This window comes from Empidonax traillii, unplaced genomic scaffold, assembly GCF_003031625.1.
Source record: "Empidonax traillii isolate 1590-97213 ecotype Southwest subspecies unplaced genomic scaffold, ASM303162v1 scaffold398:size1781980, whole genome shotgun sequence".
In the NCBI taxonomy this organism is placed as follows: Eukaryota; Metazoa; Chordata; class Aves; order Passeriformes; family Tyrannidae; genus Empidonax; species Empidonax traillii.
Genome location: NW_020955591.1, coordinates 1,521,219 through 1,536,165, shown reverse-complemented (window position 1 = coordinate 1,536,165; position 14,947 = coordinate 1,521,219).

Here is a 14,947-nt window from a genome sequence, read left to right as displayed (position 1 = left end):
GAGAGCTTGCTGCAGAAACTCCTGCTGTCAAGGTCTGTATCATTTTCTATGCAAGATGGGATTTGATCTCACCAAGGATGAAGCTCAGAGAGCACCTTGCAAATTACCGAGTCAATTAATGTTCCATACCCACCCAAAGCTCATAGATGAAATACCTCGAAACCTGACTCTTTGTGATGTTAAGCCTTATTCCTTAGAGTAAGTTACACAAAAACTGCTGAAACTGGGACACTGAAATTCTCCCATACAGAAATTTTAATGATAGCTGGAAAATTGGAAAGTAAAAATGTATTCCCATATCTGGCAGGATCAGTTTGTTTAGTGAGACACGGTTCAAAACATCAAAGAATGAGATTCCTGCTCAAGAAGCTACTGGTCAAGACACAAAGAAGACAACATATGCTGAAAGAAGTATATGTTAAGATTACATTGCTGGATGGTTCTTTCAAAAGTCACAGGAGAATTGATTTTTTCAAAGGTCTACTCCAATCTGAAGGTAAAACTTTGACTGGTATCAGGACAGGGAGCCTGCTGAGCAGAGATGAGGATCCCACCATTTCAAGCTGTGAATCACTGATTTCTGATGACTTCTCTGTCAGAAAGCCTTAGCTGAAAAGCTTGAGGAGTTACAGTGCTGAAATATAGTCAGTATCTTGGCCAGAGATGATTTTCTGAGAAATTTGTTTAGCCCTACAGCTTTCCAAATATATATTCATGCCAGCCACATCTATTTCCTTGGATGGGAAAAAGGTGTTTTCAGTGAAGTGAATGGCACTAGTGTATATATTTTATATCCTCCAGTGGTTTGGATTTCAGCCCAAATGATTAAACAAATCTACCTGCTCTGGAAGCCTACCAAGATTTATAACACTGGATTAACTGCACACTGACTTTATTCAAAAATAGTGAGAGACGAAAAATTGTGCATAACATTCTGGAGTTTCCTCTCATGCCACAGGCCATGGTTATTGCAAATTAGGGAAGCAGGAAATCACTTCTCCATCCCCAGGATTAAATTCAGAAGGTTTAATTCTTGTCTGGCAATTTTCCTTCCTAACCAATGACCAAACCAACTTCAGAGAGGCTAATGTTTTGTCCCTTAAAAATTCATGACTACACTCAATGTTTGTCTCTTATTAAAACGAGAGAGCATTCGATACCATGTTATCCAACATTCTGGGAAGAAGATTTTTATCCCACCACCCACTACAAAATCTCTGTTTTTAAACCTACAAAAATTCTGCATGAACTCATCTACCTTCAATGTCTCCTTCAGAAAAGACGATATAATGACATATAAAGACAATATAATGTAATAAGAACAGTTATTACACCTGTAAATGAGAGACAAAAGGGTGTAAGAGATAATAAACCCGGCACCACATGGCCACTGGTTGGAATCCAGGCCAGGCCACTTGCTATTTAGAGATATCTTCAGATGCCTGGTTAGTAGCATATAAGGACTCATGCAGTACTAAATTAAGTAACCCACATCTGTTGCTTTCCAGTCTCAGTAAAGGATTTCTGGATTGAATTGACCAAAGCCCAATCACCTCTCTAGTGTTTTGGGGAACTCTGTCTTATGGTGCATGCCATGCTGGAGAGGGGACATCAGCCCCTGGTGCCCAGCTGCTTGAAAGCTGTCATAAAAAGAGAATCAATTCAGGATTGCAGCATGAAAGAAGCCCCTTATTCCAGCCCCACAGCCATATTTAAAAATACAAAAACTTCTTCCCAGTCAAGATTGTTGTAGAGTTCATTGTTTCCAGCGTATAGATCTACCAGAATGCACTTAATCTCTGAAGAGAAAATACTCACTTTACCTACCTAATAGATGTGATTACCTTTTTGGCTGACACTAGAGGAAACATAAACTAATACCCTTCCTCCTGTGATACTGCTTAATCTTTTAAAAACAAGGCACAGCTACTGAGACCATGCAACAAATTTTACTGTAATGGAAACAGTCTGGAAATTACTCAAGTAAAGCCTTTCTCTGCTTATCTCTTCTTGTCCCTTCTCATTTTTACACACTTTTACACTCCAGGCTGCCTTCCAGCCTGGAGCCCATTTGCTCAATGCATCCTCTCCCAACCTACCTATCTTCTGTCACCAAAATAACTTGCCCTCCTTTGGCTCAGCTTGATAACCACCTTCTTATCTGGCTCCAGGAGTACCAACACAGCTGTCCTGCCATTAACAGTGACCGAGTCAAGTCTCAGAGACCAGCGACAATGCCTGGCCACCCCTCCTCTGGTCTTGCAGAGCCCGGCTATACCTCCCAGCAAAGAACAGTTGATTTAGGGACTACTCCAATGAGTTGGTCGTGTCTTGCCTCTTTGGGAGCCATAGCACTAAGCAAGGTAATCACAAGAGAACTGTTTTCACCACTGAGACCAAGCAACACTTCAGTGGTGGCCCCTTTGCCCAGACCAAGGGCCCTCAGCCCACACAAAGGGATGGATTTCCACCTGTACTGCTCGGCATGGGTCACAAACCCAGGCCCAGAAAGGTGCTCTCTGGGCTTCTCTCCTACTTTGGAAAGCACCTGGAACACGTTGCATGTTTGGAGCTTTTACACACCAAGGACACAGTCTGTCCCAGCAGGTGGTTTCACCACACACAGGACAGCTGGCACTGAGGAGCAGAAACAGGATATTGGGCAGCAGTTCTGGACAGCTGGGGCGTGTGGGGAGCCCAGCCTGGTTGTCTCTCCTCAGATATGCCTGGTCTTGCCGCAAGGGGAGAGGACTCCACCATGCACAGCAGCAGAGGTCTCTTTTTGGGATAAATCTACTGTGAATTGCAAAGTAGATGTTTTCAAGGCAAGCATACTTCATCAGGCAAAACAGAAATAGGAACTGGCCACAGGTTGCAATCCTAGCAGCCCACAGATTGTCCACTTGATAAAGGAGCACATTTCAGAGACTCTAAGCCCCAAACCCTTCCCCAGCTGGCAGCAGCACCTCCCAAATCAGGGCACTTCTATTTAGAGATTCGTCCTACTCTGAAAGCATCACACCTTCTCCCCGAGGTGCCCCACTACTGGAGACAACTCAGTGGCAGAGGGAGACCTGACCTCAGGGTGCCAGGGCTGGTGCTAGATTAGCAGAGACTGCAGGACAGCCTCTTCCCCTCCTGGGCTTCCAAAACCAATCATTCCCCCACTAAGCAGTCATGGAAATATTATGATAACAGCATAACAATACCACATTGAAGGTGCACCTCCTAAAAAGTAAGTGTAGATAGGAGGCAGAAATTGGCCTTGGACCACTGCTCCACTTGCTAATCTGTCATTTTCCTGGCACATCGAAAACAGGAGCCCTCCCCTCCTTATTTCAATGGGACAATCCCAAGGGCTTTACCAGCCCTGTACTTAAATTGTGCTGGATAGACGCCCCCCACGTGGCTCTGCTGGTTCAGCCTCGTGCACAGGAGCACCACAAAGACGGAGCTCCGGGTGCTCGCCCGCGCAATCACAGCACACATGCGGTTCCCGCTGATCCCAGATAGCGCCTCAAACAAACAGGGAGTTCAGCCTTGGGCATCCGGGCCCCCCCCTCGCCTCACTCCGCCACAGCCTCTGGATAAATGCAAACTTTCTTTCATTCAAGGAGTCGAGTCTTTGTATGTGCTACAAAAAGAAACCCCTGCTATTGATTACCAGGAAAATTGGGACAGGGCGTGCACAGGAATGGCGTTAGGCAGGAGGAGCAATGGTCTACTGCTTGCGTTCGGCAGAGTGGAAAATTTCCATGGGTCACAGTAAACCCTGCTCAGCAAGTCCCAATAAACAAACAGGTCCGAGGAGGTTTTTCCACCCAGAAGAAGAAAGGGTTCCTTATTTGGGCCGCTCTGCTGCAGTCGACCAGGCTGTCAGTTCAGCCAGGGTTGATGAGTGGGAGACCTAGGGCAGAGCTACAGTTGTTGGGGTGGATGAAGCCACAAAGGGTGCATGTCCATGAAAGGAAATGTCAGCTGGCATTTTCTAAGGCCAGGCGCTTCTGTGGATCCAACTCTTCTACATCTCAGTCTTTTGTTAGTGTCCTAGGAAGGCAGAACTCTGGCTTAGGCCCATACCGGCAGCCTGGATCATCCACAGGTAGGACCATGCCCAGTACCTCTGGGTGGGGCAACAGCTCCAGCATCTTGGCACAACCCAAAACAAGCACTTACCTCAGTGACACCGCACAGCCTCCAGTTTCTGTGACTGCTACTGAGCTCAGCTTTTGAACACTGAGGATAGGCACTTGGACAGGGTCTTTGTTTCTCCTGGTCGTGCATTTGTAATGGATGCACTTTATGAAGTGTTGTGGATTCCATGGGACCAGCAAAATGTAAATCACCGCATGGACCACAGAAGATAAATGTATGAACTCCTATTTAAACCTCCCACTTCTTTTTGGATGCAAATCTCTTTCCTAAGCAACTGAGAAAAGTGCGATATGTGTCAGAGTCTGGAGATTAGAGATCTGTTCTGTTCCCTCGTTTCAGAAGCTCTTGTCTTCGGCCACCCACGCAGTACTTGAGTTCTGCTCTCCGCAGGCCAAAGCTGCCTTCCTCTTCTCGGCAGCGTGTGCTCCGCAGAAGATGTCGATCTCTCTCAGGAAGCAGTGAGATGGAATGACTCTCAAAGTGGAGGAGCAGGCATTTCACCATGAGACACAGCACGTAGTTTGGGAGAGTGAAAAAGGGTAGGAGGCTGCTATTTCCAGACCGTGCTGCCTCTCACTGCTAACTTCGTGGCAAGCTGCAGCTTTTACTGTTCCTGCTCTGAAGAAGTTACCGGGGTAAATATCACCCTGGGGAATTTCTCAAACACTCGTCTGTGGACTACCAACACTAGAAAACACAGGCTTTCAAAGGGCAGGTACTGGCAGATAACTCTAACTCAGCCTCCTCGACTCCTGGTGTTGCACAGTGAGGCATTGGGGAGCCGCTGTTCTTTATATGTCCTCAGCTCTTGTAGCACTATGACTATACACCAACCTCAACTTCCAGTTTGCTGCAGTCGTCCAAGTTCCTACTGGCCCTCTTGGCAAAAAGGAGCTAAAAACTTGATTCATAAATGGTCAAAGAAGAAATAAAAGGAACTAAAATGTGTCTATGGTCAACTATCACAATTTTTAAAGCAATCTCATGATTTGGGGGATGATTCAACTCCAAGCTTTCTCAAATGATGTTTGCAATGCTGCTTGCCATGGATGCTACCTTGGTGGATTCTTCTTTTTTCCTTTTCTTTTTTCTTGCCTCCTTTAAAGAAGCTCATTTATTTCAGCTCTTTGATCTCAGCACTAAACTACCTGGGCTTCCTCATGGAAGATGCCACAAGGGATAGGTACGGCAGGGGAGAAGAGGGGGGCAGCCAGCCAGGATGCTCGGAGGTAGGGAAGGGGAGCAGACAGCCAGGAAGAATGTGTAGAGCAGCGGAGGGAGGAAGAAGCAGAGCAGATGGGAAGAATGACTAAGCCAGCTCCTCTGAATGCTGGTAGACCTCGATATCGTGGAAATCTCCACAGAGCCTTCATGGAACGGTGTGCCAAGAGAAAGTTTGGATTTATTTTTCTAACATCATATTCAGCAGCTAATTGATGTGAGAGGACCTCATTAAGAAAACAGCCCCATCAAAATTAGAGATAAGCCTCAACAAGCTGTTAAATGTTTTTAGAGGTATCTCTTCTGGTACTTGCTGTGCAAATACTCTCTAATAACTTGCTTTTGGGACTGGAAATGCCTGTGCTGAGCAGAGTGATTTTGAGCTCTGCTCACCTTGTGTTGGCTTTAATTTCTCAAAACAATCTTACAAAGCCAGCACATTACAAATTACAGTATCATCCCTTCTAACTCAGAGCAATCGTTACTAAAGGGTCTCAGAAAGAAATGGTTTTGTTTCTGGGATCTTCTCTGAAAGATGTTGATTCTCTCATCCCTTGTATTTCACACCACAATTGTCCCTCACCTTGCAGCACCTGTGGGAATTGGTGACAGATGAAAATTGGCTTACTGTGCTTCTTTCCACTATTCCCTAGGTATTCCTGGATAGTCCTGAATTCACGCCACAGTCCCATGAGCAGATGAGAGAGGAAAAAAACATCTCAGAGCATCAACACAGGGTACTTACTTGAGGTCTTAGATTGAAATGTCATGAGAAATGGATTGTGAAATGTCTGATGTCTTTCTGACACTGTGAAAGAATACTCTACATAGTCTATCACTGTGCTCATTTCTAGGTAATGGAGTAGGATAAGAGGTTAGGTGCTGTCCGATAGAATAGTATTTACTTAAAAGATAAATTAATTCTTTCCTTACAACTTCATGGAAATTAGAATATGGTGCTATCATTGCTGCAACATGATACAATATCAAGCATTTCTAGAGAAGTTAGAAAAGCAAATGAAGCAAAAGTGTTAAGATTTAAAAAAGAAAAAAACAGCAAACAAGAACCTACCAGACACTCCTAAGAGAACAAAGACAGTGAAGCTACTATTAATATTCCCTCTTGGCAATTAACAGCACAACCACAGGTCTCACAATATCACAACCTAACACCAAATATGCAGCTGTTTTTCCTTCAGGAATTAAAACTCTGTCACCTAAATTGAATTTCCAAGCATGGGAAGTTGCCCCAGCCCAAGGTGGAGGATATGAGAACACCATGTCCTATCACAGAAGGAATGGGCAAGATGGAGGATGAGGACAACACACAGCTAAAAATAAAGAAATCATTAAAAAAATAAAAATTCAGATTTCTTTTTTTTAAATGAGTCATTAGCACTGAAAGCAGATAAGCATTAACAAGGCTATGAGTCTTCCTGCCGACCAATTAACATTCACCTTCCGGATCTAGAGGTTTGCTAAATATTTGCACAGAGGCAGTTTATGCATGTGCATGTCAGAGACAGAACTCAGCTGAAAATTCAGTTTACATCTTACACAAGTTGCAGTGGTCTCAGCAGAGAAGCTGGACTTGGACTATTTTGTCCTAGTCCCATGGGGACACGGGGCACTATGAGGTGAAACGCTGCGGGATCCATCAATGCACCCTGATGAGAAAAGGGACTGTCCTGCTGGACCACAGCTTCTTCCAGGACTGGTATCTGCTTTGCAGAGGACATGCTCTCTCCAAACCACGAAGGAGAGGTGGTCCCAGCCCCTGTGGACTCACAATCAAAGAGGGAGAAAGACTGAGATGAGATTTTAAGGACCTGTTGGTATCAATCAGTCTGCTTCATTGTACTTGAACATTATTGGCTGGCAGCTCTCCTGGGATTTGCAACAAAGCCTTTCCTTGAAGATTGAAAATGCAGGGAATTGATTATTTTACAGAATTTTCCAGAAAATGCACAAATTTGAGGAGCAAAGGGGAGGGCTGTTGCCGAGGCAGATGCTGGTTTCCTTGAAGGTAGGGCTCTTCCTGCCTTGCATGACATAGGATCTGTCCCAGATCAAGACTTCTCTGACAGACCCCTCCAACTCAGAAGTGGTTAAACGGGTTCAAATACAGAGACATAATTTCAGAAATGAAAAAGAAAGAACAATTTCAGCCTGTGACACCGTGGGGTTGGTACCTGATCTACGGAAAAGCCTGTTGCTTAATACAAAGAGGTCATTGTGAGAAGGGAGGGAAAGTAGTGACTAAATTTGCACATTCATTTCTTCTGCTAAAGTACCAAAGACGTTGGAGGAAATTCCACCTGATTGACAAATTGTCAGGCTAGATCGGGAAAGCGAGGAAACCGGGTCAAGTCGTTCCCTGTTTGCTTGTTTTCTCTCTGTAATCATAATGTTTACTCTGAAAACATGGTTTTTTTAAATGGAATATTAATTACCGAAATCCTGAGCTGTGAGCTGGATTCTTTTCTGGGCACAAAATTTGTTGCTCATTAAAACTAAGAGATGGAAAACACTGGCTTGTGCCTGGTTGTGTGTAGGCAGATTTCCCCGCTTCACCTTCCTTTATAGGCTACTCATAAGGAGGCATTGTGCAGCAAGCCAGGCTACAGGGCAGGTGTGAACACCAGCTCTGGATCCTTCAGTAAGATGTGAACCTATAGCCAGGAGGGCTTCCACTGCTGTATTGACTGTAAAACTGCAGTAAGGATCTCAGTCAGGAAAAGATTAATGGAAACATTTCTGTCTGTGTATTGCTTATTGTGGCTGGAGGGGTTAATGTTACATCCAAGCTAACCCAACTCCCCTCCATGACTGTAGCCATATTCAGAGATCTACAAACACGTCTCTGTCCCAGATGAAAAGAAAATTTTTGTGGTATGTTCATTTGGCATCTGGAAAATACTCACACCCCTTTCTCAGAGTGAAACATAGTCCTCATTTACAGAGCAAAGTAGGTTCTTTCATTCTCTAAAAGTAGTCCTATGTGTGGTATTTGCTACCTGATGGGAAATGCAGGATTTCAGTTTTCAGTTCAGCTCAGCTGCAAGCAAAAGCATCATTGTCTTAAACTTGCGCTTTGTTAGCCGCTACCTCGCCTCAAAAGTTGCCTTGGAAAAAAAACCCGGCATAAACGAATAGATGAGGCGATCGCAGCCCACAAACCAACAACTCCCTTAGCGCTGCGCTCATTCATCAGGATTCCTTCACATAGTCCTTTCGGCTGCCGAACGAGTTGAGCGGTGTTTTTTTTTAAAGAGAACCCTTTTTTTTTTTTTTTTTTCAGTGAATTCTCTTTAACATCCTTTGCTCGAAAAAAACCCCAAGCATCCGGAGAAACAAGCCGCGGCAGAGACGCGCGTTCTCCCTCTCCTTCCCCCGTAACTCCCCGCAGCCCGGTGTGTGACTGACACCCTTCTCCCCGCTCCGAGCTCCCGCTCCTGGTGCCGACCCGACACGACCCGACCCGCCCCGCACGGACCCGCAGCGGAACGGCGCTCGGGGGGCTCCCGTGCCCCACTGCCGCCCCGCCCCGCACCGACCGCGACCCGCACCGACCGCGACCCACCGCCCCAGCGCCCGGCTCCGCCACGGGCGGCCCGGCCCCGCACGGTGCTGCGAGCGGGACACTCACAGGTGGCAGCTCTCCCCCTGTCCGCACCACCCCTCGATCCCGGCGGAGACCCCCCGCCCCCGTCCCGGCTCACCGGCGGGGCAGGCGAGGCGAGGCGGCAGCCGCCCGCCGCCCATGCACGGCGGCAGAGGGGAGCCGGCAGCTCCGTCAGCGCGTCCGCATCCTCCCGGGCCGGGCGCTGGCACCGCCGCCGCGGCACCTCCCCGCCCGCAGACCGGCCCCGCCGCCGCCAGCGCGGGGAAACCACTCCCCCGGCAGCGCCGGCGGGGCGGTGCAGCCACGGCCCCCGGCTCGGCTCGGCTCGGCCGCCCCACGGGGAGGGGGCGCCGGCGGCCCCCGCGGTCCCCACAGTTTCCGCGGATACGTGTGGAACCGCACGGCCCACACAGCCCCGACCCCCGCGCGGTGCCGGCTCCGCACAGCGCGGGACAGAGGTCCCGGAGGGGTCACTCCCTGGAGCAGTTTCCCCCCCGCCGCCCTTGCTTTGCTCACGGGCGTGGATCCCCACGCGGGGCTCCCGATCCGTCCCTGCAGCAGCCCCTGCTGAGGAAACGTCGAATTCAGGATGAGCAAACTTTTTGGTGGTTCTTTTCGGAGGGGTTCATTTTTTGCCATGCACAGCATCCCACCACCTCACCCCCAGGGGCTGCAGAGCTGGCGCTGGCAGGCAGCCTATGCCAGGGCTGTTATAAGGGGCTCCCTCCTGCCAGGGCCCTGGCAGGAGTCCACCTCAAAGCTGCTGGAGAGAGGCTGCCAGGGGGGCATTTGCAGCTCTGCTCATATTGGTGATGCTGGGGACAGAGGCAGAAAACACCTGCAGTGGGGGAAGCCACCATGGTGGCAGCAGCGGAGCAGTGATGGAGGGATGTGGATGTACAGAGGAGCACGGTCTCTCATGCATCCTCCCAGAAAGCAGCTCAAGTGCAGGTGCTGAGGGATGTGAGGGGGGCCCAGACTTGTCCTTCTGCCTCCGCAAATCCAGCCATGGCAGCTCTGGGTTCAGGCTGCAGAGCTGCAGCCCCTGGGGTCCCCTCTTTGCTTGGTCCTGGGGGACATGGGGCTCCAAGGAGGGACGTGCACCGCAGCTCCCAGAACAGGCCTTTTCTTTGATGCCTTTCCCCAGAGTGGCATTTCCAGCACAAGCACACAAGTTCAGGATGGAGCAGCACTGAAGGGGAGATGGATATTGACTAGGAGAGACCCTTCTAGCATTTGTTTTGGGTGATGTCCTGCAAAATGAACGGCAGCATGCATGGTTGGTACAGGGTGCATGGAGCATCCAGGGGAGACACAGCTTGGTGCTGGAGCAGGGGAAAAGGAGGTGATGTGTGACACCCTTTTCGAGCTCCTCTGCTCCATCTAACACTGAGCTGTTGGGAAATAAGGATCTTGACCTCCATTTCAGGGTGATTCATGCTTGGCTGGTGGGGGGAAAAATGTCAGCTGCTGCTGATTTAAGGGAAGATCCTGTCTGTTTCTGTGGGCAGTGATGGAAGGTAATTCAATTAGAGCAGTGGGACAGTGCTGGCACAGCTGCATTCAGCTCTTCATGCACTCAGGATGGTGGATAGGAGGGATCTGTCCTTGTGCCCAGTGAACCCATGTGGGCCTGAAGGCAGCTTCCTTCCAAAAGGATATATATAGATATATGTACACTCTCCATATATGGAGTGTATCTTCTGGATTATTTTCCAGTGCCAGGATTACAGGCATGAACCTCAACTCCCTTTTGGGTGGCTCAACAGCCACCCAAAAACGAGTTTTGTAGGCTCTCCTTTGGGACCTGCTCCTGAACTATGAGCTTTTACACACTACATGTTTTTTACATGCTCCTTTTGCAAGTGTGTATTAAACATAACTATCAGTCTAATCCTGTATGTTCAGTGTATAGCTTCAGTGTGTAAAGGCCCAGTGTTCTGAGAATGAACACGTGGCAATGGGCTGACCAGTTGTTTTTGAGAGTTTTGTTCCCAGACTCATGAGTTATTCTTGTCTGAGGACAGAACAGCTGCAAGGGGAGATTTATAGTGTGGATGCTAAAACCGACTTCTCAATAACATCGGGAATTGCAGGACATCTTTAGAAGAAGGTGTCCCTGGGACCAGTTCCCCAGGGAGATATTGGAATCCCTGGATACCCCATCAGGGTGGTATCTCTTGAGCAGTGCAGGTGCTGGCTGGGACAGGGCAGGGTCCGGATATGGGGCTGGGCAAATTGCTCCACTGTGTCAAACAGAGAAACGGCTGCTACTGCTTTTGCCACCTGTATCTAAGGGCACTAGAATCTTGCAGGGAGGTTGGTGGGGACAGTGCTATTCCTGCAAGGGACTTGCCCCTCTGCTTTCCCTTCTACTCCCCACAAGCAGGTTCCTACCTATGCTTTTCCCGAGCTGCTTCACCAGGATCTGCGAAAGGCAAGGTGGAGAGCAGAGACAGGCAGTGACTGCTGTCAGAAAAAAACCAATGTTTTAAAGCTATTCTGAGTATTGTGGCAACAACTATTTATTTTGGTTTTGTGGCCCCAAGGAAGAAAAGAGCTGTCCATGGCAGCTAGAGAAAACATTCAGAAGAAGCAACCAGCATCTGCCTGGTGCTCTCCAGGAGAACTTTGGAGTGGTGTTTTCCAACCCTTGAGGCCTTGAGTGGGGAATTCACTTCCCTCCATGGGCAAGTTGATCAGACACCAGCTGGGAAAGTAGAGGATGTGGATGGGATATCCTCTGTGTGGGCTGCTGGAAGCCCCATACTGGTTGTTTCTGAAGCCCACTGCAGTTTCTAAAATAGGCTGTAATGGCAAAGGCTCTTTTGATGAGGAACAAGGCAAGTGCCAATCAACCAATGTTATTCCTGTGGAACTGATTTGAACACTGCACAGACTGAATTTAATTTCATGATTAATTATGGCAGGAGACCACAAGTATTGGATAGGTTCTTTTATTAAATGTATGTCATGGAAGTAGTTATTAGTTTCAAGAGAAGGAGTTTGCATTTTCAGATCCAGGGTAAGACTGGTGTGGGAAGGCCACTCAATTTGCACACCAAATCCAGATGAAAACCCAGAGTCAAGATGCTCAGTGAGACATGCCACTGCTGAGGCCCAGGGTGGCACCAGCTGCACATGCCACCCCCAGACTCTTGGGAGGGGACGATGTGCAAGCCCCCAGTGCTAGAGTGACATGTGTTGCATAAGAGAAGCCCCTGCCTTGAGCCTCTGCCAAAATGTGACTTGTTGTTATGTCCAAAGGCACCCAGGTTAGACATGCAATTTCCACAGCTGGGTGTCTACAGCGGCACCTGCACACACATGTGCCCATCTTCCATATCTGCCTGTAGAGCTGAGAGCCAGAGATGCAGCTGCCACCTTGCTTCTTCATGGTGTGTGTCCTGCTGTTTCCATGTGCCTTGACAAGTCGGTGTCTCAGCTGAGCAGTGGCAACTGCCCATCCACACAGTATCTATATAATAGTGTGTCTTACCACAAACCTTTTTGCTGTAGATTAAAAGGAACAAATTTCTTTTGCTTCAGTTGTAGGGTAACATCAGAATCAGGGACAGCAGTGCTGGCTTAGCTGAAGTGAAGGAGTCAGATGAATATACATGATGCTGAGGCATTATTATTTATCTTGTGAATTTAATGTAGTAAATTTGACCTTTCTTCTCCCATCTATTTCCCCTTTGTGGATCGCTGTGCTTCCTGGGCACACCTCTTGTTGTGAATCGTGAGATGTCATACCTTGTTGTTCGCTGTGCATGTCACCTGTGAGTGCTACAAGACAATTAATCATTCCAGTTCTGATTGAAAATTCTCAGTCCTTCAGTTTTCTAGTTGCGTTCGACTGAGTAATGTCCTTGCAGAACAGTGGAGAGAAGAGTTTCCAATTCATTTGCAGATTCTTGATTATTTTAAAAGGTGTTTTTGTGAAGCATCTCATAATACATAAAGTCCCATGGCTACATATCCTGAGGGAAAACCCACGCAGCACAGTTCCTCAGTCTAAGCAGACATAAGCGAGCTGGCCAGTGACAGGCTCAGCTCTCACACAAATCAGGCAGCAACTAAAGGGATTGATTCCCACCTGATACAAGGGCTTTTGAGTCAGAAAATCTGGTCACACTGTGGTTCTGTTTGAGCCAGGGAAGGTAAGGTGTATTAACATGCACTGAGCATGGGAATCACAGAGGCTTCAGGTGCCAGGGCTTCAGGCTGGGAAATAATGAAGAATCACACAAAGCATTCTGATACTAAACATCAAAAACCCACTAGAAGGAGGAGAGTTCTTTTTATTAAAACATCTGCTGTTCCTTGGCTTCTACTTATATGCTTTCCCCATCCCTTCAAGCTTTACTCCCTGATCCACTTTCCAGGCCACACATCTTCATCCCTTGCTGCTGCTCAGGGAATGTGGCTCTGCCTACCCCACACGTGAGTGTGTAACACTGCAGGGGTTGTTTGTGGGATAAGATCTGCAGGGTTTGCTGTAACAGGGGCCTCCCTTTGTAATACCCAATGTCCATTTAAATTATTATGCTTTATGTTGGCTATGATAATGAGTTACCCTTTATTATAGTATGGGCATAATTTCCTCCTCCAAATTTGGTCCCTTCTGGTACTGGAGCAAGGTTTTGTCTATCTGAATCACTGCATAGGTCAGATGCAGTCTACAGGCACAGGACTGCCCTCCAATAGCCCATCTCCACTCCTGGAGGCTGTGGTTGGGAGTATGGTTGCCATGGTGGTAGCAAGACAATTAAAATGGCTTTATAATCAGCTGAAGGTACTGACTGTTTCCAGGATACCATATATCCTAATCAATCTCAGCTCTGACAGACCTTGGAGCCAAGCCAGATCCAATGACAGCAGTTGGTGGCGTTTAATTTTTTTCTTCCTCCTCCAGCCCCCTAGGGTTAGCTTTCCTGCATGGATTTGAAGCTGCAGTTCAAGGTGAAAAAACCCTCCATCCTTTCTGGAGGTGGTATATTTATTTCATTCCGCATCCTTTGATTTGGGCCATGCAGCACAAAAAATGTGTGAAGTTATCCCCATTCCTCTGACCTCCTGACCTGCCAGAAGCTGAACTGGCTTCCTTGCATCGCCTGATGTGGGTGCTGCCCTTTCGATGAGTGCAGGGAATAAGGGATCTCTTTGTTGAAGGCTCCTCCTAACAGGCTGTGCTGCTCCCCCTGCCAGGCCATTCCCTGTGGGTGGTGGGGGCTGGAAGCAATATGTTGGAAGTCACACTGTATCCCAACAGCTTGGGATTCGGAGCTGTCAAGCAGTGGCTCATTGTTAGTACAACTTCTTCCAGAACGCCAGAAAAAGAAAAGGCGACTTAAAACTTTTTATGACCTGCTGACACATGAGTCTGGTAGGAAACTGACTGTGAATCTGGAGAAACAGCAGAGGGGTTTGGAGATTTGCAGCTGCTGCTGCTGCTGCTGGTTACAGGGTTATTTTTTCCTACAGGTAGCAGTGTGAGCCAGAGGGCTTCTCCAATTTACATCTGGTTGTTCCAGCTGGCTTACATGGATCTACTTTGTGGTGTAGGTGCTGCCCTGTGCTTGGTCAGCACTTCATAGGGATGTATAGTATTTTTCTGAGGGCCTTTTGTATTTTTGCCATGGTTCAAGAACACCTGAGTTCCCATTTTAGAGAGTTCCTGACCTACATGAGCCCTGAGGTGACTATGCAGTCCCAGGTAGGTGTCTGGGCCAGCTGTGTCCTGCAAGGCTGGGTGAGTTTGCAGTGTGAGACTACAGGATGGCACAAAATGGCACACTCCTGACTGCTACTACTAAGAGAGTAGCAGCTCAGGGCTGCTCTGTGTGGCCCTGGACACTTCCCCAGTGCAGGTGCTACTACTATGAGTTTCAAACTCAGGGTTCTCCTGTGTTTTGTGGTGACATTGTCTAGCTCAGTGTTCTT